Source organism: Centrocercus urophasianus, unplaced genomic scaffold (assembly GCF_019232065.1).
Source record: "Centrocercus urophasianus isolate 14NV4802_14NV808 unplaced genomic scaffold, USGS_Curo_1.0 seq_10, whole genome shotgun sequence".
NCBI lineage: Eukaryota > Metazoa > Chordata > Aves > Galliformes > Phasianidae > Centrocercus > Centrocercus urophasianus.
Genome location: NW_024884142.1, coordinates 96,827,895 through 96,853,269, shown reverse-complemented (window position 1 = coordinate 96,853,269; position 25,375 = coordinate 96,827,895). Strand labels below are relative to the sequence as shown.

At 41.3% G+C, this 25,375-nt stretch overlaps 1 long non-coding RNA gene across 1 annotated transcript in view; it reads left to right on the top strand.

Moving 5' to 3' along the window:
- Positions 1–25,375, top strand: part of LOC122161982 — a 68,903-nt gene that overhangs the window by 33,138 nt on the left and 10,390 nt on the right. The window contains exon 2 of the long non-coding RNA XR_006169367.1: positions 8,836–8,924. This is a non-coding gene — a long non-coding RNA (uncharacterized LOC122161982). The remainder of the gene's footprint in view (positions 1–8,835; positions 8,925–25,375) is intronic.

Genomic DNA, 25,375 nt, shown 5'->3' with positions numbered 1-25,375 from the left:
TGTGATGATTTCTAAAGCCTCAGGCTCTGGCGTCACATGAATATAGACTCATCCCTAGCTTCTTGTAAAGGAAAAAAAGAAACAACACCAAACTTAAAACAAAAACCCAAAACCATAAATGAAGGCTTTGATCTACATGAATGTAGAAGACAAGGATGAAAGTGTGGTGCCAATTTGACTGTTAAAAACAATACATGGCAAATAAAAATAAACATGATATTTCTAAAAGCTTCTTCAAACTTGTCTCATGTTGACAAGAAGGGGCTGACATGGTCACTTGGAGAGGTGCAAAGCACCATAAAGCCACATTGTGCTGTTAGAGAGGCTTGTGGTATGTAAGTTTCTCCCAGTACAGCCACTTATGGGTATTTAATTGCTAAGTAATGTGTAGGACTGTGGATGTCTACACAACCTGTGTAAGGACACAAAATAGGCATTCTGTTGCTGCTTTTTGGTAAAGGCTGGGCTTGTTCAAGGTCATCTGGAATGCTGAAAGGAAGCAGGCAGCGCTGCCTGCTTTCTGTGGAGCAGTTCCACAGATCTCCCTCTTGGCCCCAGGACATTGCTGCTCTCTGCTGCCCTGCAGCTGCTCTCACTGTCCTGGTACAAAGCTCTGCCATCAAAGCTGTTGCAGATACAGGGATTTGTTATTTGCTGGGTCGCAGAGAGCATCAACAAAACTCTAATCCAGAATGGAGAAAGGGCATGTCTTCCCATCCATCTTCAGAACTTGGATGTGAATTCAACCACTCGCATTTTAAGTAAAGAGTTATTTATCTCCTGATAGCCCTAAGAAACCAATGAGACTGATAGTGAATGGACCATGTCCTCTGAAGGTAGAGGGCAGTCTCGTATTTGAGGCATTTCCAAATCAACCAATATATGCTTAAGTTGATGCAAAGGCTTACGCAGTAGTGCATGTCTGCAAAGTGTGATCTAGAGTGTGGACAGGAAGAAGGATGTGATCATGCTCATCTTGTCTTTTTTTGTTGAGGTTGTTTAATGTAGCTCTATGGTTTTTTGTTTGTTTTTTTTTTTTTAGTTGACTTTTTATTTTGGAGCCCTAAAATTGAGATATTGCATTATATTTTGAGTCAGAACCTTCTGTTACCATTGCTGGAATATGTTTTGGCTTTTGATGGAGGAAGAGGAGAAAGGAGGAGTGTTTTGGATTAAGCCAAGCAGATTTTATCTTTCCTTTTCAGCCACTGAACTGAAAAAAATAAAAAAAATAAAAATCAATGATTAGTACTGCCCTAATCTGGAGATATATATTTTAGGGATCACATTATGCTGAATATGTGCATTACGTACTCAGAGTAAAAATCCATGCCATTATTGTGCCTGTTCAGTAGCCACTTTTCAAATTGAAATATCTCAGCCATTTTAAATGACGTTTTTATTTTTGCAAAGACGCTAAAAGCAATTAGAGGGCAATATTGACTGTTCACTTGCCAAATTCCACTGTTCCAATGAAAGCTGCTTTTGAGTTACTGTACACAAGTGCAAAAAGCATCCCAAATCATTTTACATACATTACAAGCAAACACAAAAAGAAATCACCATTTAAAAGAAAAGAAAAAGCTGTTTATAAAAGAAATGCTTGCTCCCAAGTTGAAACCATGTGTCAGCCTAAAGCAATCTGTTAAACTGGAGTTATGAACCCCTGGAAAAAAAAAATAGTTGCTTGCCGGGCAGATGCTGAGACTTGCAATTAAAGCAGAGGCATTGTGAGGAGAGGTCTTGTGATGATGTTCTGTGCAGGGAAAGTTCTTAGAAAAACCCTAGGTGGGTTTCTATCTTCTGTGTCATTAGCTCTTGTTGGTTACCTGCTTTAGCTGTCTATTTCTTAACAAGAGTGAAACTGTGAACCTCTTGCATATGACTGTGTGCAAATGACCAGGATGGATTGCGTATGATTGTAAAGGATCCCAGTAAACCCATTCTTTCCAGAATTGAAACCTACGTCCAGTCCACCTGAAGAGCTATTGATTTCTGCTCAGGATGAGTTTAGTTTATGCAGGAGGATCACTCTTAGAGAGTTAAGCAAAAGCACAGATAAGTCATCTACAAACTTTTCCAATGAACTGAGACACAAGGTGTTTTTCACATCCACGGGAAAGTATCAGGAGCTCACTATGAGGAAGCTTGTGTCTTGAGTAGCTGGTTGTTTACCCAGGCTGACCTGGTAGCTGATGCCACCATCCCTGTAGGTTGGTTCCTTGCTCCCACCTTGTTCATGCTGGGTAAGGGGCCTCTGGTGTCACATTCTCTGGCTATTGTATTAAAATCAGTTGAGTTACGTTGTTGTGTTGTCTACTCCACTATCTGCCATTAATTTATCTTCGGGCTGTGAGCCAACAACTGTCTTCTCTACCTCAATTCTCATTAATTCTGAGGCCTTGTTACACCTTCTTGCCAGTGAAAAATAGCCTTGCAGCAGAATTTTATCTACACCCATTTGGTGGCCCCTTTTCACTTCTGACACGCTTTTCCTCCTTTTCAATGCATGTCCTGAAGAGCTTCTGAGAGTTTTGCTCTTGGACCTGTGTTCTTATTACTGTGTTGTCTGCCGGCGTGCATGGAAAACAGAGACTTTATCTGCCAGAAATGAATGAGTTTTTATCATAATGGTCCAAGCAAATGTCATGATTCACAATGTAAAAGGATCAGCGACGTGGATGAGTTGCACAATAAGTCTGTGTAAACAAAGGACGTGAAGAGGAGGAATGGCTTCCTTTCCTTTCAAGTCAGATGTTATCCTAGAATCAAACTGGGGTCAAATTTTTTGAAATCAGTGGAAATTCACCATATTTTAAGAGGCTGTCATGTAACCACTAATTTCTCCTCTCTTCTGTATCTTTTCCCCCTCCACCTTAGGGAATTGAGAGTTTTTCCTTGGACATCCCAGAAAGGGTTGATATATAGCTGATGTTTTCTGGAGTGGAGAAAACAATTTTCTCCTTCATTTCCAAAGGACAGTTGAGTGCCTCACGGTGCACCTTTGAGATACGGGAAAGATAACCCTGTTGAGAATTCAACACAGCCATGCAGAAAAGGAAAGAGAGTTCTTTTAGTGGAATGATAGAAGGACCATGGTTAGTTGGCTGCACTGAGCCACAATTCGTGGGAATGTAGGCTCTATTTAAAAATTATAAGTAAAGATCAGTTAACCGCCCTGCTGAGGACACTTATTTGTCTCTGATCTTCAGCCCAACTGCAATAAATGCAGATCAAATGTTCACCATCCATATAACAACAAGGATCAGATCCAAAGCACATTTCATTTTACGGGGATACCTTGGATCACATGGTGTTCTATTACGTTATGTATGGATGCAGCATTTAAAGGAAAATAATGTAGAGCTGAACATAAAATATAAAATATAATATAAAACAAGGAGCTGCAAACAACTGTAATAGCTAGTTGGAGCTCTTGATGCAACTGGAGACACTGTCTGAAAAGTAACACCTTAGCCAATGTCCATTAATAAACTTTGTGCACAATTTACAGTGCTGTTCTACATGGTTTTATGCTGTCTTCAGTTAGCTATTAACATTTTGAGAGAATTAAAATGGAAAATTTAAGCAAGCCTACTGTCAGGGATTTAAAATAATACCAGAGCTTCTACTGACTTCAGTGGAAATTATAGGTGCTCTTTGGCTCTGGGAACACAGCATTTATACTTTGCTAGGTAATCATAAAGAAACACATTGTGCAGAGCTTCATGCCAGACTCCCCATTACTCTGCAGGAACGTCCCGATTGCGAAAGGAAGAGCTCAGGAACCAGGGAGCGATGTGGTGAGCGTGGTGGTGGGGTCTGCCTCACCTTTGCTCCTCTCTCTTCCAAAAATGCATTTTGACTTGATCTTTTATTACCTGTTTACTGCTTTTACACAGAATCTGTGCCTTATTGAGAGCACCAGGTGGATGGTGGATGGCCAAAAATGCAGTTCAACAGTCCTTTTGCATGCTTGCCACCGAGTGCAGCTTTCATTTATTATATATCTTTCTTATCTATGTAAAATAAGCTGTGGCTTTTCTCTTTCTTTAACAAACTTCCCCACAGTGCCTGTTCTTGCAAGATCTAAGCTTACCAAAATTAGTGAAGATTTTCTCTTCAGTCATAGCCCTGGGAGTGTGTTTGTCCCAAAGTCTCATGCATGGATGTAGGCACTTAGTTCTAAGCACAATCTCTGGGTAGTATATATTCTGTACAAGAACACTGGTGCCTCTGAAGAGAATGTCAGAGAAGGCAATAATTATGGGTATAAGTGGAGGCTGTGGCATCTGTCTCTGCCTCATTATCCTAGGGCAGTGAAGGACATTTGGGGACAAGAATACAGCACAGTGCAGCATCCCTAGGCTTCACTGATCATGTAAGTAACAAGGCAGAAGCAGAGACACTCCCATCACTATTTTGCATATCCATACTCCTCTTTCATCTTTCTCCTGCCTGATAACTGATGCAGCAGGATCATGCAGAAGTTTAAAAAAAAAAAAAAAAAGAAGAGTTAAAAAAAAAAAAGATCTGTAGACTTGCTTCTCTTCCTCTCCCAGATCCCAAGGTTTCTCTATAAGCTTTGTTTTGTTCTGAATGTGATACGTCTCATATTGTTTTATGTGCCAGAGAAGTAGAAGTCTGTGTCTCATCCAGTCACTTGAATGCTGTAACTTAATGATGATGGGGAAACACACACTTACAGCACATGGTTGGTGTGACCTCTTTCCAACACCAAACCAAGCAGGGGGTGAGTCATGCCCTTACTGTACTTATGTCTGTCAGCTTGCTGTGCAGAGAGCCCCAATGACTGGCTCTGAGCCCCAATGACTGGCTCTGAGCTGGAAGCCTGCAGTTCAGCATATAAAATAGGGGTGGAATCCTATTATTCCTGACTTCGGGGTGTGTCAGTCAGATTTTTGGGCCCTTACTCAACAGAGCACCAGGGCCCGTGCTTTGCTTCAAAGTGGTGCTCCTAGGCCTTGCTGCAGGGAGGTGACATTGACCGCCTGCCTTGATGCCAGGCTGAAGTAGCTCCTTACTGTGCATTTTATGGGGTATTTACAAAGAGTAGCAGAAAATATTCCACTGTCTCCAGCTGTGTGCGAGACTGCAGAAAATTCAGTGCAGATCCATTTGTCTGGACCAAAAGTTGCAGTAGCAGTACTAAAAAATGGGATGCCTAACGTTAGTTTTTTTCAGAGGTGCACATGGACCCTCATCCCCGAAGCACAGAATATCTGTTTCTGTCACAATTGCTGTGTTTTTCATCTGTCTTTGGCAAGTTTTAAAAATGCTTTTTGCGCTGTCAAATACAACCATATTACAGAAAGGTACTTTTTGCAACTAAGGGGAATTTCCTACGGAACTTCCCTAACTGTCATCTATAACCATCGTCAATGACACACATAAGAGAAGGTACAGAAAAAGGATGATTTTTTTTCTTTACAATGAGCATCACTGTTTTTCAAGTGCAAAAGAAGCAGAGGCTTTTCATGCTTTTGATTTTTGCAACTGCCTTCAGTCAAAGTAGACAATGCAGTTGTTTTCTTCTGGAAAAGCTCTTCCACGTTTCACCTAGAAAGGGGAAAAAAAGCCACAGCTTTAGGTTTGTATAAATATTTGCACAAAGTTAATTCTAGAGGTTGTGCGCGATCATCTTTAATCGCTTTAAAAAATCATAATAAAGAAAAAGTATTTTTCCAAGAACTGTATGCAATTACGTACAGAGTCTGAAGCAGTGGCTTAAATGTACAAGGCTGGTTAAGTACGGAAGGAATGGATTTGGCTCACCAATTTTGAGATGAAACAGAGCTGTTTTTGGAAAGCCATTAGGAGTGTCAGTTTGGAAACCGGCTATCTCTGCACCTGCTGAAGAGCTGCAGTAAGACCGATTTCCATTGCACTCTCTATTTGCTGTGAGAGTATGAACAGCAGTAACAAATGTAGGGGGTTTGGAAGGTGCTGCCGAGAGCAAAGTGGGACAGAGCAGAGGTCCACTGGCTTAAAGGGAAGGAGAGAGGGCAGAGGAGCTGAGAAGGGGCCTGCTGTGTGTCTGCAGGATTTTGAAAGCTTGCTGCAGGTCATGGACTGATGCGAGAGCTTCACAGTCCGAGTTTGGGAAGCAGATTGTGAGGTCTGGGAATGGTGGAAAACCAATTCTTGCATAGCATAGCATGCATTTCTCCAGGAGCAGTTGTGTCAGCCCTGAAGCGAGGCTCTTACTCAAGTGTGGTGTTGTACAGGTTTTTACCGCGCCTTTAGGGCTGGGTGGTGACTGTTATCAGTGTGGATCATAGTGGTATGAGTTTATTAAGTTGGGACTACTTACTTTTAGAAAACAGTATTCTGGTTCAGGAGCGTCCCTTATGATTGCTTGGTACTTTTTAAAGAGTCAGGAGCTGCTCAGGACAAATATGCCCACTTCCTGCTGTGCTGATGGCCACACAAATCCCAAAGGAAAGGGTCCCAAGCCCTCGCTCTGAAGACAGCTCCGAATTACAGAGGTGTCCCCGACCCTAAGTACTAGCCACCTTCAGGTCCTGTGTCTGAGCAGCTCCAGGCTTTCTGGGGTTTGAAAACTCAATTCAGATATTTGGCCCAGCTTCTTAATGAAAACGGAAAATTGCATTTTGAGCCTCAGCCTTCCTGAAGAGCAGCCCGTGCCAAATGCGAGGCGTCGGAGATGAAAACAAGAATTTGCAGGACGCGGTGTCCCATGGCAGGCAAAGGTCAGCAGGAGTGCCGAGCCGAGCAGGACTGGCCCCTCCGGCTGGAAACTTTGCTGTTTGCTCCACGGCCACTGCGGTTTGAGGCACCCGCAGGTGCGTGGTGGGAGCGAGCCATTTGTTTTGCTCCGAAGAGGATATTTGTGATTAGGGAAATCACCGATTTTATGCACTAGTGTTTTTTGTTTCCTTCTTAAGGAAAAGAAAAAGGAAAAAAAAAAAAAAAAGGGGCGGGGGGGGGACCTTTAGAATGCCAAAAGCTTGTCTTAATATTTCACCAAAGTATTTTATAAATGCACGTTGCAAATGGCAGTATAAATTCTCCGCTATGGAAAATTGCTATCTGGTTTGAAACTAGGCAGGATAAATAGAACTATAAAAGGTTACCTGGAGTAAACAGATAGGGTTTCCAAAATGTACCACATGAGATAGATTGGAGCTCATAGTAATCTATTTTCCATGCTTAACATACGCTCAGCATCAGCTGAACTCTGTAACTGAGCTGCCATCTGTATCAATCCTGTTCCTAGATGTCATGGCCCTGTTAATGAAATCTGGAAGTGAAATTGTAAATGGATTCAGTGAATGGTAGATGTCAGCCATTGCGTGATGGGCAATCATCAATCATCCACTGTCAGTTATTTCTGTCTCAGTGAGTAAGCCTTTATTTAAAGCATAAAGTAAGAATGTTGCCAGACCACAGGAACAAGCCCTGAGCTGTTTGCAGGTGCTGCTATTCACAGCTGCCAATTAAACCCCTGACATTTCCATAATGGCCAAGAGGCAAAGCATATGCACTTGATATAAACATTTTTGTAAAAATTAATCTCAGTTTATCAATACTTCACTTTTTCTCTTTCTTTTTTTTTTCCCCCTTTTTTCCTCAGCTGTGTACAACATCCTACTTGGCCTATTGTTTGTTTGCTGTAGAAAGAGAGAAATAGGAGTTGGAAAGCAGCCAGGGCGTTCATTTCCCCAGGATATACAGTAGATTCCAGTGGCTCATTTCAACCCTTAATTGGGGAGGGAAAGCAGAGTCGTGAGGAATCAGACCTTTGGAAAACGTTGCGTGTGCCCCTTGCCCCCCAGTCATGCACACGTGCTCCACCCCAGCGCTTCGCTTTGTACCGGAGCTGGCTACAAATGCCATGCTTCATCTGGCCTATGCTGCCACTCAAGTCACCCAGCCCAGTGTGGTTCTTGGCTACACCACCAAGATTTTGCCTTATCTGGGTGTTTATGGAGATCTCTGGGTGTGTGGCTGCTCTGGTACTTTTCGTTCATCCTCTGACATCTGAGCTAGGTTGTTTTAAGTGGATTTTAGTTTTTTTTGAGAGAGAGATGAAAAACATTTTCGTGGAAAAAAAAAAAATTAGATATTTCTACAGAAAAATAAACTGCCCCATACTGCCACCTGACATTTATAGTTGGAGGACATAAAACTTTTCTGAGGTCCCTTTATTTTTTGCTCTCAGCTGTTTATAGTTCTTTGGGGCTACGCTGATCTGTAAGTAAATACAGAAAAAGAAAGGGCTGCATTCACATTTCCAAGGAGATTTCATCGCATGCTGATTGCTCTGCTCCATTTTGCTGCAAAGCCCAGACAAGGCAGAACAGTGACTGAGAAACTGGATAGCGCTGGGGCATTTTAAAGTTGGCTTCTTCATTCTGCATGGTACTAATTAAGATCACAGAAGTCAAACAGGAATCTAAAGTGTATTTTCATGTATTGTACTATCTGGTTGTAAAATTATGCACTACTGGATGAAATGGATTTCTGAAATGTGAAGACTTCTGTTAACATGATATATTGGGAGCTGGTGTTAGAGGGCTTGCTGGCATGTGTGTATTAAATTGGATGTGATTTTTTGCCAGATAGCTGTGCTGGTATGAGTACTAATTGTCAGATGCACACTTACTGCTGCAGCTTTTCTTAGCATCGCTAATTTTATTTCACCTACCTGCACGAAGCCGTCCTGCCTTAAGCACTTCCCTGGCAGTGGAAGTGTGTCTCTATTGAGAAGTTGTCTACCTACCAATGTATTTGGAAGTTTTAAGTATAGATTGATCTGTGCTCAATTTGCCATTTCTTTTGTCCATGTAGGTGCCTTGTGAAGTTCCACGTCGCTCCAGATTTCAGAGACAGATGCTGCTTCATGTACCCAGGACTTGTTTCAACTTCAGCTAATTCAGGTAATTTTCTGGCAGGATTTGCATGCTTCTTAATTGTTGAATGCTTTTTAAAATTTTGTTTCAATCAAAAGCATTCTGTGTTTTTAAGATCCACGGATAAAGTAGGCATTAAAAAAGAATGTTACTTTCTAAATAATATTACTCTAGCTCAGCTCTCTTTAGAACCTCAAGGACCAAACAGGCTGAGCAAACTTACCCAGGACAGATCAATGAACTCTCTTGTTTCTTTTATTTTAACCAGAAAGTGGTCCAGACAGGCTGGCTTATCAGAAAAGGTTCAATGGCAGAAACAAATCCCAAGCTAAAAGTCTTCTCTGTGAGGGATCTTTGTGGCCATAAGTTTGTTAAAACTCAAGATGACAGTCTAATCTGTGCACTTTCACGTGAGCAAAAGTAACTCCTAAATGTTGATGAAATCATGTTGCAGTGCTCTCACATCCGACAGCCTCTGCACTGAGCTAAAAGGCAAAGGTAAAAGGTAACTAACCCACATTAGGCTCAGTTCCTGCACTCTTGTAGATGTTACAACAATAATAATAATATTGCTCTGAGTATGTCCACATGACAATGCAGAAATACCCAAGCTAGCTGTAAACGAACCATTGTAGATACTGGACGCAGTCTAGATGAGACAGCAGAGAACACCGAGAGGACTAATTTACCCTGCTTTTTGGCAGTGTTAGCTCCATATGGGCTAATTTATCCTGCCAGAAAGCAGGCTCATTTATGGCTAGCTCATTTATAGCCAGCCTGAGTACCTCTTTGCTATACTGGAATTTGCAATGTAGACGTACTTTCTATTAAGGTGACAAGTGTGTGATTGTAGGAAGTAAAAATATGGAGGTTGGGATTTTGAAGGCACCTTAGGGCTTCTTTCTAGGGCAGTTTAAGAGGTTACCACCTCCAGTGATCCGCTTCTCAACTTCTGCTGAGGATAACTTTCTACATACCTGAGTTAGTGTGGGAGTTATTGCCCACCACAGAGCCTCTTGAGTTTACAGCACAACATTTTAGATTAAATCAGTGAAGAGGGCGTGCTTGCATTAAGACATTAAATGATGAGCTGAATCAGAGCAGAGGTATCTATGGGCTGCAGTAGCAGGGCAGACAGCTTGGGAGCTAGTGCTCCCTGTTGTTTATCAAGCCCAAAGAGAACTGGGCACCAGGTTCCATGGAAGCATCTTTGTGCTGTAGAGTGTAATGGGAGTTGGGTATCTCATTCTCCTCAGATCCACTGAAAAAAAGCTGTCAGCAAAATCTGTCCTCTTAGGGTTGCATAGATCCAAATGTTGCTATCCAGTCATCTACTGTAAAGTCCGCTTAGGTCTCTGATCCAATAAAGAAGCTGTTACACAGACCTGGCTTTCTAGCATGACTCCAGTGAGATTTCTCAGGTGCTTAAAGCTAAATGTATTTTTAAATGAAGATTTGTTTGTTCAAGCTCTACCTCCATTTACTTCAGGGTAGTTAATGCATGTTAGCACTTCTGGTGCAAAGGGAGACTAGCATTTGGAGTGGGATTTGGCATTCAGAAAGGAAAATGGATACAGCCGCCATTCTCACTTCGACCAGCGCAGTCACGTACGATGTGCTGAAGGCTTGTCTCTTGCTTTCTGCTTCTTGGGCTGCCCAGCTATGATCTAGTATGCTGACCTTACAAGCCAAGGAATGACTTTCATGCCTCTGAATCCCATCAGGAACTTCATGTCTCTTGTGGTTGTCTTCATCCATGGCTAACTTGTATTATCATTGGCACGCTTAGAATTGTGATGTTATGTTTCAAATGTTTCTAAAGCTGAAACACACAAGCTCTTTTATTTCACTTTTGCCTAGCAGGATTATTTCAGCTCCACACATGCAAAACCTCATATTATGCAAGAAATTAATCATATCAGGGCAAAGTAGCTACTGAAAAATTGCCAAACACCATAAACATTGGTCAAAATGCAGGCCAACCATTTGCACAGCAAGTAATTGAAGCTAGGGGTTCATTGGAGCGACGCGTAACTTTTCATTATGAATTAGAAAGCTTTTCAAACATAAAATGATGTCTGAGAAGACTGCACTACCTAAAAGGTTTCAGTAAACACTCACACACACACAAAAAAGTGCTAAAATATGCTGGAGAGATCAATCATGCTTTATGGTTACTTGCTCCACGTAGTTTCACACACATTCTCCGATAAACAATGTCCCACACGCTCTGCCCAGACCCATTATTTTCTTCAGCACCAAAGCATCAAGGGCCAGATTCTCATTTGGTTTAAGTCAGCAGAGCTCTGCTGAGGTTGACTGCTCACCATTGATTTATGCCAGCTGAAGATCTGGCCTGAAGAGTGACAAAAATGTAATTTTATGTTTTATTTATGGGTGTAAAACAATAGTCCTAAAGGGAGCAGATGTTCCATGTCGAGGGAGGAGGTTTATGAAATGCAATTCCAGACACAAAAGCTAATCTCTGTGGTCAGGGAAGGCATGAGGCCTGTTTTACATGATGAACTTTAATTGAAATCTTGCTCTTTTGTGTTCATTTATTTCTTCTATTTGGGAGCCGACAAGCGTCATTTAAATTACTTACCAGCTGCCAAACACCTTAAAAAGCAATAAACAGTTGACTTAAACACCTGGAGAAGGTTGGACAATTTTCACTTGTCCCCTCGGTACCTGCTGAAGTGGTATTAATTTGGTATCCCATATTTTTAATTAAGTGGTCACTTCACTGAAGAAAATTCCATCTGTTTCAGATGGAACTGTGGGGAGAAAAAAGATCATTCCATTTTATGGAGGGTTTTGCAATTGTAAGATGTCTGTTTTTTTTCCATTTTGGAAGGAAAACCAAAGTATTTTGAAATTCTCTAAAACAGAGAAGGGAGCGCCTGCCTCTAAGTCTCAGGCCCCAGACCTCTTATTGTCCCCAGTGCCCAAGCTATTCTCTTTGCGGACCATCTTCCCTCTGTAGTTCCTAAAGTGGAAGTTCATTGTTGCTCTGAACCAGTAGCCAAAAACTGAAATAAGGGAGCTGAGAGAGTGGTAACAGTCTGCTTTCAGGGCTGTCACAGAGTTTGGAGCACCTTTTCATTGTGTTTTCTTTCAATGAGCTGACAAATTTAACTCCTAAACCATGGCTCTGCTCTATAAAGGAAAGTGCGTTCAGCGGTACACCTTCACCTTGGTTTTATGTGGCACGAGAACATAGCATGGTGAAATGTGAGCTCAGAGGCACAAAATAGTAGTCAGCAGAGCAGTACTGGCTCACATCAAATTAATTTTCGACCGAAAAGTGGAAGGATGAGATTTTCAGCCTGACTTTCCATATTCCTCCCCACACCCATGAGGTCAAGCACAGTGTCATGGGGAGCTGGAGAACAAGCTGAGCTTATCAGAGGCTGGCACTGATGGGCAACTTCATAACCAGAGGGCAAGTGGAGCAAAACTGTGAGTGCATATTAGTGTATTCTATGAAAGCTAAAAGAGTAAAACAAAATGCAGATTGAGGAGGGATGTGTCTGAAGGATAGGATGCAGCAGGAGCTAACTGTCTCAATTTAGTTGGAAATCCCAAATGAAAGGTATGATTTTGTTCTAAAGCAGGGTGAGCAGGAGAAGACCGAAGTTCTCTATGAACCAAAATTAGAAACCGAAGGCTGAAAATTGGATTGCATGAAACATTGAAAAATCTAATTCATGTTTCAGCAGAATTTTTTGTTGGTTCATTTAAGAAATCTGGTGCGTCTTCATTGTAACACTTTTCAACACAGCAGCAGCAACAACCACAGTTCTCCATTCTAAGAATTTCAAAACGGGAGCTTCCAAGGTTATAAAAACGCTTAATTTTTATTCACCTCTCTGAAAAAGAAGTCAGCACAATAAGTTGTTCAGAACATTTTAATTTTGTTAGGCACATAATTTGTTCCCTTTCCAGATGCCCATTCCCAAGGGCCTGATGCACATCATGTAAGGAGAGATGTCTTTGGTGCAGCTTTCACAGTCACTCTAGATTTCCTTAGAAGCCTCCTAGAGCCATCTTGTTCTGCTGAAGAGCAGTGCAGAGAGATTAATGCCAAGGATCAAGTGAATCCCACCCAAATATTCTTGTCCCTAGAGATAGCTGCTGTGTTATACTGAGTAAAGCAGTTCACATCTCTGTGCAGGATGTGCTGCATTTGTGAAAGAAGCATTTATGTACTGAAATCACAGAAGAGTACTAAAATGCTCAAACAGTTGTAAGGACTTAGATACAAGGATGTATGGAAGCACCAAAGCAAGTACCCACGCAAAGTATGGGAGGAATTTATTACGTGGATAATTATCACAAACAACTGAAGGGGAATCAAAATTAGGGCTTTCCGGGGGAACCTGGGAAAGAAGTTGGGTTGTGATAAAGGTGGAAGTAATTTTCTTATCATATGATCTGTTTGGTCTGGGGAGTATTTTCCAGGAGAAGCAGTAGTCTCAGGCTTTGAGTCATTTCATACCAGAGCTTGGAAGGGCACTTAGAGATCCTTCCTGTCGAGGCAGGGAATGAAAAAATAGGGTCTACTGATCTTATCCAGCCCTCACTTCATTCAGCAGGAATCTGTTCCACTGACTAAACCAGGATTTGGATCAGACCCATTTTTACCTCCTATGTTGATGACTGTCTGAGAAGACTTAGGAAAAGACTGGAGCCCAGGAATGAGGCTAAGAATGGCTTTTTTGGGCTGCTGTAAGGAAAAATGCAAGTCTCCAAAAATTATGAAGATCACGGCTGGCAAATCAGAGAGACTGCTTTATAGCTGGGAGCTGAGTCAAGCTCTGAAATGTATTTGCAGAATTAAATGACATTAAGTCTGGGTGTTGCTAATTCCCTTAATACCGTAAGGAAACACTTCTCAAACAGCAGCTATAAGGGCAGCGTCATTGCTTGGCAAGTTTTGCCTTTGCCACAGCAGGGGGATTTTGCCACAGCTCTGCATATCCATCTTATTTTATTTATGTGACCAGCATTTGAGAGTGGTTTTGTTGTGGGTAACGAAACGCAGCTACATTTTGTATCTGATTCAAAAGGAAACAATAATGATAGAAGTGGGGTAACATTTTTGTATATGCCTGAGTGATTCCCTTTGCCTGTTTTCAACCTACCTAACGGCAAGCCTCGCTTCAGTCTACACTGGTCTAATTAATTTGACAGGACTGGAAACTTGCTCTTCCTGTTCACACTTATTATTCATCTCTTCAGAATGCCCTGTAGGGAGTACAAAGCACAATAAAGCAGTATTTACCAAATCCCTCGATGCTAAATACACCTTTTAAGCTGACTCTGCACAATGCCAGCAGTGAGAAGATCTGACTAAAGGGCAGCCAAAGAAAAACAACATTTTCCAGAGCATCGTCTCTTTACACATGACTAGTGAGTCTTAGGCAAGGAAACTATGTGGTTTTGCCCCCCTCCAAATTCTGCAGTAGGCTCTGGGGATCCTGGTGTACTCCTACTGTATCTGAAACCTTGGCCGTAGCCAAAGCAAATGACAGAGTGATCATACTCAATAAGATATGATGTTAGTTCACAGGAGCCACTGGGTAATTTCATACAGGCGTATCTTTTAACCTTTCATCACCCAAATTAGAAACATCATCACACAACATAAAACACATCTGAAAAATCCATCGGAGACAGGAACTCAGAGACATGTACAGTAGAAATAAGCGTTTTGAGAATTAGAAAGTGTTTTGAGAAAACACTGAAATTGAATGTCAGGGTTCCTTTTTTTAAAGAAAATTCTCATCGCAGAAAGGGACCTTTTACAAACACAGGAGGCGATTAAGGAATTTAAGAAATGAAACATGCTTATTTGCACACACTGGGGAAGTAACGCAGGCATTTTGTATTTTAAAAGAAAGATCTCAGAAAAAGATTTTCAGCAGCAAGTTACCAGTTGGCTCCTCAGCTGTAATCGTCCGCTCCCTTTGCACCTTTATGTCTCTGTAAGTCTCGCCTTACGTGAAGTTAAAGGTTACGTTTTCAAAGTACCCGAGAAAATTTCTATGCAGCATAGAGCAGCACTGCACAAATATACCCGAATCAGCTCAAAACGAACTAACTCAAAAACCAAAAAGGATGGAATCACGGCAGCAATGCAGTTTTTCCAACTTCTTGCTCTTAACCTCCAAACGTTGCTTTGTGTGGCGTTCAGCCAGGCTGAGATGCCACAGTATACAAGTCACTTTCACAAATAGTACCCGGAGCCAATTTTCAAAGGCATGTAGAGAAAAGGATAGACATTCGGTGGGATTTTTCATGGCAGATGTGAAAATGGAAAGTAATTAGCGGCATAGGTGCGTTTGGAGATTATGTTATTGGAAATTATGTTTCAAACTTTTGAAAAATTTGAGAATTGGATTCCTGATCTATTTCTGAAAAATTTATGTTGAGTCATTTTTCCTAGCTCCTGATCCTCCTTGTTCGTGTTGGAGAGCAGCAAATCCCAACATATTTTATGAAAGACCATGCACGCATATATCACAGGTTTCCTTATTCTCCAGAGTCTTAGTTTTCCTCCATTTATTTGTTGAGCTATGGAAAATTTCATCCTTCCTCCTTTCTCAGTTGTAGAGATCTGTGCCGTTGTTCATCTCCGTGCAGGTATTTGGGACTTAGAGTAGCACACTTTCCTGGCGATGACACAAAACATAATGAAGATAACCAGGAGACTCCCGCCAGTTCGGCTTGGTTTTGTATCAGGCTGTAATAAAGAGAGGAATTGGGATCATTGGATTTTAGATACAATAACAGATCAACTCCTTCAGGCGTAGCCCCTCTCTGCTTTGCCGTAAAGAAAAGCCCACTCTCTGCAGACTGAATCTGGAATAAAACCTTGGGTAGCTGGGAATAGAAGGGGTCTCCATTGACTTTGAGGAGAACTACTGTATGAAAAAAAAAAAAAAAAAGGTGTTCTGGCAGTGGCCTTTGCTATGTTACATGAGAAAGATGGTTCTTGAAACTAATTAATCCTTGAAAAGATCAGCTGACCCATCTCATTGTTAGCAATACATTTTTAATTATTCATTTTAGTCAAGCATCATTTGAACACAAGTCAATTTGCAATTTCATTAGAGTACAGAAAAGGCCTGGGGTCTATTCCTGGTAAAAAGGAAAAAATCTCTGGCAAAATTTCATAAAGGATGTTAATCCTCTAATTAATTTTATGTATCAAGCAAGAATTAATGTGTCCTGCTATTTAAGCAGAAGTCATCTTGCCAAGAAGTGCATTTTGTCATACCTTCCCCTCCAGGAAAACCTCTTTACAAGCTTTGTGGCAAAATACCCTGGCAACTAATGACTAGCTTTGAAGCAACATTCACAGACCATTTGCTTTGATGACATTTGGAGCTTTCTTCTCCCCCCCCTCCTCATTCCAAAGTCTATTGTAAGTGTAGTGCTCTCACTGCACTGCCTTTGAAAACTAATCAATAAAGTAAGATTTGTCAGGTTGCATCTGAGGAGTATCACATCTTTTAACTCCTTTCTTGGTTGAGTTGCTGTACACATTTTTAAACTAAACCTTATGAACAGATTTGAGTATGTTATACTTACCATATTCACAGGCACGCAAGTGTGACATGCTTCTTTTTCTTCCTTATATTAACTTCAAAAGCTCAAAACCCATGTCAGTTAACCTTCCATAAAACTGACATTCTATGGCCTTTGTGTATAATCAGATGATGGATTGCATGTCAAAAAGTCACAAATAGGGAATGTTTACCTCTGTTACAATGATGAGAATTACGGTATTGCAAAAATGGAAAAAAGTGACTTCACCTCAAGCCAGAGATTTCCAAAGAAAACATACCCACGTTAGCAAATACTGAAGCAAATTGCCTGATGCCAATTAGCTCACTAGCATTAGTATAAATACTAGAGCAAGGCAATCTGTATTTGTAGTGGTGGATGGGAGATCAGAATATGGGCCGCAGCGTTTCACCTGTATTGTAACTTTGGACTTTTCTTAATCAATCATTGCTAAAATCTTTAGGTCTGATTTCTCATTTCAATGGCTTTGTGTAATGTGTCTCAACTGTACCTCATCTAATTTAATAAGATGCAAGCTAAGGAAGTACTTAAGTTACTTATCAAGGGTTTCAGATGACACATTATTATTGTACTCAAAAGTCAATATTTGCTAATCATGTTAGTACAGGAACTGATCCAGAGCTACAATTCTTGAATTGCAAAGGCATTTAAGATTAATGAAACCCATCTCCTCCTCACTCAACACACAAACATAGCAGCCCCCCTTCACCCCTCTGCTGGAATGGACAACTCCATGTCTCGATAAGAGAAACCCGCCAAGCCCGAGGCTTTGTGAGGAAAAGCTCTTGAGCTGCTTAACCTTCTCCCTCCTCTGCTGGCCTGGTCCTTCTGAGCCTGACTTTCAAGCACTGCAGTGACTCGTGTTCAGCTCTTGGCGTCCTTTGGTTTGGTGTTGACACTGATACAACACCAAATCAATCAATTCTACTCTACCACTGCTTTTTGCAGAAGACTGCAGATGAGATGGGGAAGAGCTGTGTGCTGAGCAGACACAGAGCAACGTGGGCACAGTGTGAGGCAGGCTGAGGAAGCCTGATGGCTCATCTCATGTTAGTAGTGATTGCAACAGGCTCACACATAAATGGCACTGAGGTGTTGAGCAAGCCTTATTCCACACTGTGGCAGAAGAGCAGTGAGTTGATGCCTTGTTATGCATTCTCATTTTTCTTTTATTTTACATAATGGGAACAGTAAATATATGCTCTGTGTTTTTCTTTCTCCGTTTTAAAGCTGCTGATGAATTTGGCATGGATAGTCTGAAAGATTTAGTGCATTTCCTAGGGCTAGGAACAGTGCAAGCAGGTGATGTGCAAGCTCCCACATGCAGAGCTGCCAGCGCACTCTCAGGCTGGATTTGCAGCCCCTGGGCTCTGCCAGACTCAGGCTCCTCCAGGCATTCTGTCAGCTGCTCACAGGCCATGCCTGCGTGCAAACATGTGCACAGGAGGAGCAGTATGGTGACTTCCTGATGCGATCACATATTTATTCAGAAGCTGGCTTAGAATGAGATACAGATTTGCCTTGAAACAGCAGTCTCCTGGGGTCTGAAATGTGGCTGATCTGCTCCTCATCATATATTACTGCTGTTGGTATACTGGTGTGGTTTTCCTTTATTCCTTTAAGCCTAAATGGTGCAGGTGACATATTTAGATGGAAATGATGGTGCAGAATGGGAGATCAAGATTAGTCCCAATAGGAAACATTCTGATATATGTAGCACTGCGATGAAATACAGAAGTGAGGCTCTCTCCTCTAGTTAGTCCCGGTTTACTCTCATAAGTGGGACAGTTGAACTGGATATTGCAGGTCTGACTCAGTGCAGTCACTGGTAGAACTGGTGTAGGTCTGAAAAATGGGAGGAGTTTGCTGTTATCCGGAGGTTGAAGTAATACTGTGTGTTGAATCGTAAGGGTGGCTGCATGGGCTTTGATCTAGACATGTGAAAGTAACTATTCTGAGAACTGCCTTATGCTGTCTGCTTGCATCTCTGACCAATCCAGATATTAGTGAAAATGCTCACACGTGTATTTTACAAGATTACAATGACACATTCAGTTTAATATTCCAATGATTGTTGAACTGTTAATCTGAAGGTGCTAACAGTGGCTGTTGTACAAGTCTAACTTCTGAAAGCCTCTAAGCAGTAATGCACTATCCTCATTTTTATCTGCTTATTCAGTTTAAAGAATGAGACAATTTACCTTTTAGAGATTTTTGCTCACCCCCCTCTTTTTAAATAAATTAAACATTATTTTATGTGTGGCTTTTAACATACTAATGGATTCATTTAGACCTGCCACGCAGAGGCTGAGCTGCTAATTCATACATATTTATTTCTTTTTCTTGAAATCAATAATGATGCGATTTTTAGGATGCTTTGGAAATACTAAAAATCAGAGCTATTTCTGTGTGCATGCATCTGTTTGCCTCAGCTGATTGTTAGGTCAGGGAATGTCACACTTACCTTTTCTGGTCTATGCAAACTCAGTGTGATAATCTTAGCTCATCTCCCAGCGGAGCGAGTATCCGTGTCACGAATGTCACCTTTGAAACTGGCACTAATTGGCATTCATGTTGGAAGTCTCAGTGGAATGGCCATAGACACAAGGTGAAATTTTGGCTCTGTTGAAGGCAACAGGAGTTTTGTCATTGACTTTAATAGGGTCAGGGCTTCTTCCAGAGACTGAGCCGCCCCTCATGCAGATGTTCATACTGGGTTGGGAGCTTCAAACCCTCTGTGTTTGCTCATGACTAATGAAATGTTTTGCTGCTAACTTCTGTCCTTCCCATGCCAGGATCAAGTCCTCTTTTGTAAGGACAGAGTAAATAAGCCCAGAGAAGACCTCCACTTCCTCTTGCTCTATCCTCCCCTTCTCTCTTCTTCCTACTTCTTCACAATGATTTTCCAGACCGAGTGCAAAAGTCTTCCATGATCTGTCAGTTCTTCTTTTATTCTCTTCTTTTAACCACTCTGTTTTCTAGACTCTCTGCTTTCAAGTATGCTTTTGCTCCTTTGTCTTGAAAAATATTCCACTGTTTTCAAACATTGAAACATTCAAATATTGAAAAATATTGAAAAATTCCTTTAATGCAGTCTGCCTTTGTAACAACCCACTGATCTCCTCCTGCCATTCATCTTCATATTCACAGAGGTTTAGTTTGTTCCCATTATCTTAAATACCTTCTCTTTTCTTAGCTGCCTCTCATTTATAATAAATAAGCTTTTCAAGTTCCTGTGCCATCCAAGGTCAATCTTTGCCATCTTTATCTTGTTCTCTCCCTCCCAACATTTGACTTCTGTAATTCTCTTCTTTCATTTCTGATTTTGCTTTGAAGACTCATCCTTACTGATGGCTCCTTGATTTTTTGTGCTCCCTTTGCTACTTGCTCACCTCTTTGCCCAAGCAGAGGTACCTTTGTGAGAGTCCCCAGTGCACGTGGCCTTCTGTCTCTCTCTGTGTCTGCCAGTAATGCTCTTATCCAGGCTTTCATAACCATCTGCTGCCATACATCCCACTGCCACTTCAGTAGTGATTTGAATTCTTAAGGTCACTTATTTAGCATTTCTTCTTGATTTTCAGATGCCATCTCCTTTATCAGTTCTGTGACATCACCTCCTAAGCTGTCTCCAGGATGCTCAGTTCTCACACCTTGCTGCCCCTTTTGCCATTGTTTCTATTTCCCACGATTTTTTCATCGCTGCCAAGCTAAAAATGTTGTGGCCAACCCCATTCTTGAAGGTCGATGTCTGCAGGTTCTCCTTACGTCCTCCCTCCCACCTGCACTGCTGCTTGACAGTACACTCTGCAGCCAGCGGCTTCCTAGATTCTCCACTGCCTGCTATAACAAATTCAAGCTATTAAAAAACCCTTGGAAATGTATTGCTTGAAGTTCTGTTGTTATTTATTTGTACTCCATTTAGCCAACTGCTTCTCCCATTCTTCTCTTTTACAGGTTTCCTCTGTCTCATTTCTCCCCTCTTTGCACTTTCTGCTGATGCCATTCCATAGACAAGGAAGCATTTTTTAATGTCACCCAAGAACAGTTTTTTCTTTTGCTTCTGAAATCTTTCATTAAAACTTGCCTCTAAACTTCCAAGTGTACCTTTTTCTCAGTCAGACAGAGGCCTTAACGCACCAGCAGGCCAGAAATGTGACATGGCCAGGGGCACTCAGTGCAATCTCTTCTCTTGTGCCAGTAGCAGCTCTGAAGAAGTCAGATGTCTGCACCTTGCAAACTGGAACCAGTGGAGATGAGAGAGCAGCGCAGGCCTTGCATTTGTAGTGTGTGGGAGGTACTCAGAGCAGTACATTACAGGGGTGTATGGATATAAAATCATCAATTTAGGGGAAGGAAAAAAAGCAAAAAACAAGTTCATGCAGTGAAGCCTGAAAAAAAGTTGAAAGCAGGACTTGCCAGCTATACAACTAACCTGTTATCTCTATACTGTTTAGAAAGAATTCTGTTAAGAGCTAAGAGCTCCTGGCACTCACAGTTGCTTGTTGTGACGAGGAAAGAAGTTGTTATACAGAACTTGGGATTTTACTGGGTGAGATTTTATGGCTATGACTATATTGGAGTTAGAAAGAGAGTCTCAGGGACTTTGATAGAGCAGGACGATTTTTTTGCATAGGGTTTTTTTTTATTCTACCAATTTCACCCAGCTGAATTTAAAGGAGGGGGGGTGACAGCTAAGCTCCTTAGGACAGACATAATGATGTGTGGGCTGTTAAGTGAGATTATTAGAAATAATCCCTCTGGTATAGGCAGTATATATAATGATATAGAGAGCTCTTGCTTCAACATGTGGCACACTTTAGCATCGTGATCTAGAGGCTGTCTAAGTTGTGAGCCAAGAGTGTGGATGCGCTGCAGGTAAGCGAGTCACCTTCCAGTTCCTTCAGGGCTGCCCTTGGCTTTGGAAATTCAGGTCAGATGGATATATCCTATATTCTGCAAAGGACTTTGTTGCACCAAGGTCGTGATACAGTTTGGACAAGGTCAAGAGCTGAAGAATTGAAGTGGTGAGAGCTACAGAAACATGACTGGAGGGGTCCAATCCAGGTTCCCAGCCTGCTTTCAAGTACAACGTGCCAAAATGTTGAAGGTAACTAAAGCTTTCCCTCTACAGGAAATGAAATGATTCTGTTTAAGAGTGAAGGGCCTTTAAGTCAACACAGGCCTAATCAAAGGCTCACGACCCCTTCAGCAGATGACCACGCAGTGCTGTATTTATCTATGAGCTCTCAGAATATGTGTGGCTTACCCAGTGCAATTTCAGCAGCAAGTAAATATTTCCAGCCACATTCAGAATGTGCCTTAGAAAGGACCTTAAAAAGACATCTCTCTGCTACCCAATGGGCCATTGCAAATACCCATCTTGAGCAATAAAAGGTGAAGCACACCTGTGGGGCTGGAGTTAGAAATCATGCTTCCCACTGAGCTCAAAAGAAAGTTTGTGCATTCCTGCTGCACAAGGTCATTTCATGTATTGGAGGCTGATGTCCTGTGCATTCAGAGGAACAAATCCTCTGGTCGTGTAAAGCATCCCCAGCTCCACAGAGCAGCTATGACAATTTACACCAGCTGAGGTGCTGCTCAGCGTTTTCAGTTATGGGCATTATTTACTCTTGGCTAGTTAGAGTTCCTCTGGAGCTGTTGCAACACAGGGTGGGTGTAAATCTTTCTTTAGATGCCTTTGGAGCTCATAGAAGATGGCATGCCTATCTATAAAGTGGAAGTATCCTTAAGCATATGCCTGGTGTAACCTCACAATGGTGTTGGAATAATCTGTAATACAAATACTTTTACCTAAATGAAGATTTCCAAATGCAAATTGTGCCCACTAAAAAGATACCACACAGGATAGTTGCATAGTGAATTGCAGATCATAGAATGATCACTGTGTTTTCACATCTGTCTGTTTAAGCATGGAGGTCCCAGAACAAAGCTAGTTCCTCATCCACCCAAGTGTGTTATGCCAACTTATTTGTTTTTAAAGTTGCTTAGTCAGGGCATAGTGTCAGCCACTTTTTAAATTGAAACAAGTTTGTTACAGTTAAACAGCAGCTGCATGTAGACAACACCTGAAGTGCTGTCACAGAGCATGAGATTTCAATGCCGTTTCTGGGCTTGGTATGGAAACTGTCCTTTAGAAAACTGTTTCTAAGTAACATAAAGGAGAAAAAGTAGGTCCAAGTCAAAGAAAAAATATTTCCTTAGCAGTTTCTGATTGTAACAGTGCTAAATTACAGTGTAACTTCCCAAGAGTGTCCTCACAGGTTATTTATACTGTAACACATAAAATCATTCCATTAGTGAGGTGGCTATTTTTGTAATCAGTTTTGAAGAATGTGCTCCATCATCGGAAATGTTTTGATTTAAGTGCATATTGAGGAGCAGTCTAAAAGTTACACTCTGAATTACTCCTTAAAATAAGTCACCTGGTACATTCATGCAGTGTGGGTTGCATGTTGGCTCTGCGTAATTAAATTCTTGTCTAAAGTTGTCATTAAGTTGCAGTAAATATCGAAGCCGGCATCATTTTAGAATTAGATTTACTTCTTCATTTTATCTGATGAATATTCAGCAATGGAAAATTAATTAAAACGTGCATGCATACGTATAAGAGGGTTGGGCTGGTGGTTTCAGCTGATGGAGGAGCCAGACTGACAACAGCCTCTGCCAGCCTGGAGATAGCTGGGGGAAGTGCAGAGAAAGGCACAAGGTACTGCACAAGGCTTGTTGGGGGATGGAAACCTCAGGCCCTCTCCCTCCTTCTCCTGCTCCTAGGTCAAAGATAACACCAGATTTCTTTACTAACTAGTGAACCCCTAGACTTCCTATGAATAAAGAAAATTGGGCAAATTTGGAGGCTGGCAATAATCTTCTATGTGCTGAAGCCATCATGAGTGCAACGCTACCATTGAATGAAAGGAATAGGGAAATCTCACTAGCAGACTAGGAGATAGGAGTCCTTTAGAGAATATAAAAAACAATGATGGTTTTTAGAACCTTGATGGAACAGAGAGAGTTGATGGAAAAGGAAGTCTCAAAAAATCCCTTTATCTCCAGAAAAGCTCAGGTGTGCATTCCTTCTTACCAGTCACTTGGGTATCCATGCTGCATTCTCATGCTATAAATGACTCAGCTGAAGAATCTTCAGTTGCAACATTCATCTTTTTGAATCTTAATTAGTTTGTAAGAAATCAGGCTTGATTACTTTCAGTGCTCACAAAAGCAATTGTGATTTTTCTGGAACGTGGACAGGCAAATTGCTGTGATGACATATATATCCGATGCGTCTTCCAGGAATCTCTCTCTCCTTGCATGACTGTTTGAGTCTCTCCATCTCCCAAATGTATGCTTGTTTGACATTTTTATAACTAACAGGTGTTTTATGTAGCTTTGTTAGAGCCTCAGACTTTCTCAAGAAAGTGAAAAAAGGGTTTGTCATTACCTGGTCTGCTCTGATTGACATTATCTTAAACCATCTCCAAATTTCTTTCCACTCACCTCCACAACTCTTTCTGCAGGCTGTCCTCCAACTTTTCTTCATATCTGTGTGGTTATCTGTTAGAAAACTGTTACTTAGATAGACTTTTTAATGAGTTATATTATCAGCATTTGACACTCTAATGCAGTTTACTCAAACTTTCTTGATCTCTATAAATTTTTGTCAGTGATGTGGAGCATCTCATAAATTTCACATGCATAGATTGTTGTACAGCATATATGATCTTGCTGTTCTCATTCACCCTGCACGCCTCCTTCAAAGGCAGGCCAGATATCCCCCTCAACGTCTACAGATTACAGATTGCACAGCCTTACCACATCAAATGCCATATCCTTAAATGTCAGGAGTGGATGACTTATGCCGTAGAAAATATCTGAGTTTAAGAACTAAACTAAACCAGAAGTGAATGTAAATTTGAAACCTAGGAGATAGCTCCAATCTTCTGTATAGGGGCAAGAAGTCTGATGTGGAAGCCTTAACAGGACAAGATTCCTAACAGTTGTATTATAAATGCAACCTTTTTCCATCAGAAACTTCAAAAAATGTGCGTAAACAATTTCTGATAAACGCAGTGCTCTTTTAGTAGATTTATGTGCTAAAGACAAGAACTACTTACAATAATGAAATGCAATGGGCTCAATTCTCTGCTTGCCTGAGTCACTCCATTACCTCCAGAGCTGGAAGGAAATTGCAGCAGGAGGAGAATCAGGCCCTTAATGGTCTGCAGGCTGCCATGCTGCCGTTACACGCAGACAATAGTCAAAGAAATTTATATTTAGTTCCACGAGAACAGTACATTAGGTATTCCTAAGTGTTTTATGAGGCAGGACTTTTCTGACTATTCTGACAAAAACAAGCATGCGTAGGAACCGGAGCTTTGAGCAAATATTGCAGTTATGATTTACAGCACAATTGCCGGAGTCCTCCTGGCTTCATCCTTGATGGCTACTTACTCAGGCTGTCATTTTTAGCTCCACAGATTCTATCTGCTATGGCCTCTTCTACAAACACTGGATTCACTGGAGTGTGGTACAAACAATGCAGCTCTCAAACAATGAAGCATTTGTGTTCATTTTCTTCTATTTTATCTTTGGAATTCTACTATTTAGGTCACTATCTGTTGCTTCCAGCTATTCTTTCCTGACAAATTGTAGCTCTTTTTAGGCTTAAAAAAAAGATATAATCAATGAATTCATCTATGTTATTCCTCTGGGTATAAAGGTCTAGATGTAATAAGTGGTACACATAGTATAAGATTACATTGCCATTCCTGAAGTGCAGCCCCAAGATTAATTGTGCTTTGTAGACCAAAACTTTGAGAGCTGCTGGATTCTTGCCTCTTTGAAAATCTGACATAAATAACGCA